Source organism: Penaeus japonicus, unplaced genomic scaffold (genome assembly GCF_977035675.1).
Source record: "Penaeus japonicus unplaced genomic scaffold, GWHDUDI00000001_assembly GWHDUDI00000030, whole genome shotgun sequence".
Lineage (NCBI taxonomy): Eukaryota > Metazoa > Arthropoda > Malacostraca > Decapoda > Penaeidae > Penaeus > Penaeus japonicus.
In genome coordinates this window covers 1439617-1444616 of record NW_028234432.1, presented here as the reverse complement: position 1 = coordinate 1444616, position 5000 = coordinate 1439617, and the positions used below count along the sequence as shown (strand labels likewise).

Here is a 5000-nt window from a genome sequence, read left to right as displayed (position 1 = left end):
TTTGAGTAGTGTTGAGTGTGGTCTAGGCCCAGTGTCCGATTCCATTGAATTCATTAGTTTTCAAACCCATTCCATACTAGAACCCGCAATGCACTAGAATTACACAACACACTCAAATCCCCTCGTGTCAGATTCTACACATCTGACACCCACATTTTACACTCAGGCGACCAGTGGAAAGAGCTCATAAGCTGAAAGTCGAAATGCCTAAAGGAAAAATTCCAAATACATCCGAATGATCGAAATAGCCACATATTTCAGTCAGCACTCATACTGGATTATCAGGCCAGACTAACACACACACACGCAAAACACACACACACACACACACACACACACACACACACACACACACACACACACACACACACACACACACGCAAAACACACACACGCAAAACACACACACACACACACACAACACACGCACATATATGTGTGATACCCTTTTCCATATATGTGAAAAAGAAGGGAGGAGGATGAGAGAGAGAGAGAGAGAGAGAGAGAGAGAGAGAGAGAGAGAGAGAGAGAGAGAGAGAGAGAGAGAGAGAGAGAGAGAGAGAGAGAGAGAGAGAGAGAGAGAGAGAGAGAGAGAGAAAGGGAGGGAGGGACAGAGATGAGGGAGGGAGGGGAAGGGAGAAGGGGGGGGACGGAGACCAATAGAACCCGCAACAATGCAGTGTTTTGCGACCCGGCTCGTGTGTTACGACAGGGTTGCGGCCCGTATGTTGAGGGTAATAGTGACACGAGATAACTGGGGTCTTGTGCCGATATACCTCAGGCTCGTTGCTAATTATTCGCCGTGTGTGTCAGGCTTCTCATAATTAGCGATAATATTAACGTTTGTAGGGTGTCTTCAGTATCGTTTGGAGCACTCATCAGAAACCCATACTTGTGCCGTGGTGGAGGAGGAGATAGGGGAGGAGGAGGAGGAATGGGGAGGAGGAGGAGGAGGAGGAGGAGGAGGAGGAGGAGGAATGGGGAGGAGGTGGAGGAGGAGGAGGAATGGGGAGGAGGAAGAGGAATGGGGAGGAGGGGGAGGAGGAGGAGGAGGAGGAATGGGGAGGAGGTGGAGGAGGAGGAGGGGGGGAGGAGGGGGGGGAGGAGGAGGAGGGGAGGAGGAGGAGGAGGAGGAGGAGGAGGTGGTGGTGGAGGAGGAGGTGGAGGTGGAGGAGGAGGGGGAGGAGGAGGAGGAGGAGGAATGGGGAGGAGGTCGAGGAGGAGGAAGAGGTGGTGGAGGAGGAAGAGGAGGAGGGGGAGGAGGTGGAGGAGGAGGAGGGTAGGTGGAGGGGGAACTGGATGAGATATAGAGATGTAGGGCGAAGGAGTAAGGGAGGAAGTGGAGGTGAAAGTGGAAGGGGTATGGAGGTGGAGCGGGATTTGGTGGTGGTGGATGAGGGAGATGAGGAACGTTAAAGTGGAGGAGGAAGGGAAATGGTGGTGGAGGGCGAAAGATTGAGTGAGATGGAGTGGGAACTGGATATAGAGGCGGAGGGGGTGATGGTGGAGGGGGGGGGGTGGAAGTGGAATTGACGCGAGTAACAGACCAAGAGTTGGATGTGGAGAGGGTGAAGGAAGGAGGGGAGGGGAGAGGGAGACGGACTGGAGGAGAAGGGACGTAGGAGGTAGAGAAGGAAAGAAAGCGGGAGGGGGGGGGGGAGTGGGAGGGAGATTACGATAGAGGTAAGGCTCGAGGTGGAGGTGTAGTTGTAGGTAGGGGAAAAAAACATAAAAGGAAAAAGTCCGTGTTCAGAAGAAGAAGAAGAAAAAAAAAGCGAAAAGCATAACACAGGAAATATAATTTTCTCTATATCTCCTTTCCTCATCCTCCAACTCACTACCTACTCTTCCATGCGCTATAGATTCATCAATCTAGGTTACAGCCTATTTATATTCCTCTAACCACGTCTTACAGCACAGAACGGTGAATAATTACCCGAGTCTCTTTACAGCATCTGCTTTATCTTTTGTATAAATGCCATTACAGGGGAGGGATGTAATGTTCGGATGTCCGAAGCTAGCTGAGTACTAATACAAATCGAAATATCCACCTCGTAGCACAAGGTTTGGACTCACAGATTATATCACATTCACTCAAGAGGAAGTGTGTTGTTCACATTCACCACCTGACTTGTGGTTTGAAGACGTGGCATGGCATGGCAAGGCATGGCCCTCTTCTCCGTCAATTGTAATAAATTACTTGAGACCTTTATCAGTGCCTATTTCGAGCAGCAACCACAAAACATATCGTTTATGCAGTAGGTAAAAATGTCTTTGTTCTGAACGCCTCGTAACGTTTAATACTATACTACCAGGTCTCAATTTCTACTGCGTTTGTTAATATAATTGATCATAAATTCAGTTACCGCAATAGGAAGAGATGCGTATTCGTCTAGCCATGATTACAGGCATGCATGTAATAATATTCCATTGTATAAAGGGCTTCATAAAATTATATGCTCTGTCTCTGCATCCAACGTATCACTTTCCATCAACTTTACAATACTTCTGAAATCAAGTATAGAACTGCCTATAAATCATTAAAAAGCAGATTATGAATCACTAAAATACACACGATATGTTACGTTACAAGTAGCAAGAAAGATCTACATTTCTAGGTCAGTGGAACGTATCCAGTGACTGAGTGTTTTGGTTGTTGATTGTATGTATGCACACGCTTCGAAAAGTCTTACAACCTGTGGTAGCTCACCGGCTACTGCAATCAACAAATAAATAAATAAGTAAGTAAATAAAAAAAAAAGGCAAGACAGACCCGTATACTTCTGACGGGAAGAAAGCCAGATAATTCTGGATTTGATTTGTCCTCAGTTCGTAGCATTAACCACTTTGACGTAATCCTTTTGTAAAACCTTGCCTCGTCCTACATGAGAAAAATGGTTTCCTTTGGTTATTCCGCCGTTCCCACTTTTGCGGTAAAGGAGGGAAGAATAGAAATAAAAGAAAGGAAAAGGAAAAGATTGAATGATATGCATGATAATATATTTACTAAGAAAATAAGGATGATAAAAAAGCAATAATGATAAGGGCAAATTGATAAAGGATATATTATGGGGATCGTAATAAAACCATTAGCATCGTTATAACTATCATATCAACAATTACTAATATTATCATTATCAGTATAATTGTTATCATTGTTATTTTTTATTATCATTATTGTTATCGTTAGCATCATTATTATTATGCAACCATTATCATCATCTTAATTACTGTTATTATTGTCATTATCATTTATCATCATTATTACTAATATTATTATCCTTATCATTTTTATCATCATTAAAAGTAGCAGCAATAAGACGAGGAGGAGGAAGAAATGAGGATGAAGGATGAGAAGGAGGAGAAAGAGGAATCATAATATATATATATATATATATATATATATATATATATATATATATATGTATATATGTCTGTGTTTGTATATGTGTGCACGTGTGTATGTGTGTGTGTGTGTGTGTGTATGTGTGTGTGTGTGTGTGTTTGTGTGTGTATGTGTGTGTGTGTGTGTGTGTGTGTGTGTGTGTGTGTGTGTGTGTGTGTGTGTGTGTGTGTGTGTGTATGTGTGTGTGTGTGTGTGTTTGTGTGTGTATGTGTGTGTGTGTGTGTGTGTGTCAAAAAAAACAGCATTTTGATGGACCGATTCCTTTGACTCGGTGATAACAATTCCAGCGGCAAAATATATTTTCAAAATAACAGTGATCTTTTACATATGCGTAGAGGTATACTTAAATTTGATGTTGCACGAAATTGCATTCGTAGTTATGTAAAGACGGAAGGAAAAGGGAAAAGAGGGGATATAAGAAGAAGAAGACGGGAAGAAGGAGGAGGCGGAGGAGGAGAAGGAGGAAGAAGAGCAGGAAGAGGAGGGAGAAAAGGAGAAGGAGGAGGTGGGAGAGGTGGAGGAGGTGGAGGAGGGGGGGGTAGGAGGAGGAGGAAGAGGAAGAGGGGGGGTGAAGGAAAGGAGGGGGTGCTGAAGGAGGAGGAGAAGGAGGAGGAGGAGGGAGAGGCGAAGGAGAGGGAGATCTAGACGAAGAAGGAGAAGTAGAAAATAATGATGTAGAAGCAAAAGAAGAAGGATATGATGTCAAGAAACGGGGAGAGGGGGGGGAGGAAGAAAAAGAAAAAGAAGACGAAGATAACTCTATATAAGGCGGAGCAGTGAAACAAATGAAAGAAAGTTACAAAAGAACAAAAAAAAGGCAAGGAGATGAAGGATAATACAAAAAAAAGAAAAAAAGTAAAGAACAGAATATCGAAGAAAAACAACAACAATAACAAAACAGATAAAAAAAAAGTCAGACGAAACGAACAGCCAAACATCCAAATAAACACCAAGAGAAAAAAAAATAAAATAAAAACGAATAAAAGAATAATAATAATAAGAAGAAGAAGAGAGAAAAAAAAAGATAAATACGAAGAAAAGGAAATTCTCTCCCTCTCAGCATCAGTAACCACAAAGGCGGAGACATGTTACCGGATGCGTTTCTGTGATGCTAGTTTCCTCTAATCGTGTTTTGATATCGTGGTCGCCATGGAGATTCCGCTGTCACCCTCTCCCTCTCATCACACACACACACATACACACATACACATACAGACACACACGCCCATACATACGTGCGTGCGCTCGTACGCCCCTTTCCTCTCTCTCTCTCCCTTGTGCACCCTACTTATTTCCTCCCCTTGCCCCCCCCCCCCCATTCACGCTCCTTTCTTGCCATCCCCCCCTCCCCCCCTTCGTCTCTCTCTCTCTCTCTCTCTCTCTCTCTCTCTCTCTCTCTCTCTCTCTCTCTCTCTCTCTTGCTCGTTATTTTTTTTCCTCTTTTTTTTCTCTCTGTCTCTCGTTCATTCTCTTTCTTTATATATTGTTTTCTTATTCTTTCTTCCTCTCTTTTTTTCTCTCTGTCTGTCGTATCTCTCCTCCTTCCTCTCTCTCTCTCTCTTCTCTCTCTCTCTCTCTCTTCTCTTCTCCTCCC

At 43.7% G+C, this 5000-nt stretch overlaps 1 protein-coding gene across 1 annotated transcript in view; it reads right to left on the bottom strand.

Moving 5' to 3' along the window:
• IA-2 (tyrosine phosphatase IA-2) overlaps window positions 1-5000 on the bottom strand; it is a gene marked incomplete in the record, with an annotated part of 208149 nt that overhangs the window by 43007 nt on the left and 160142 nt on the right.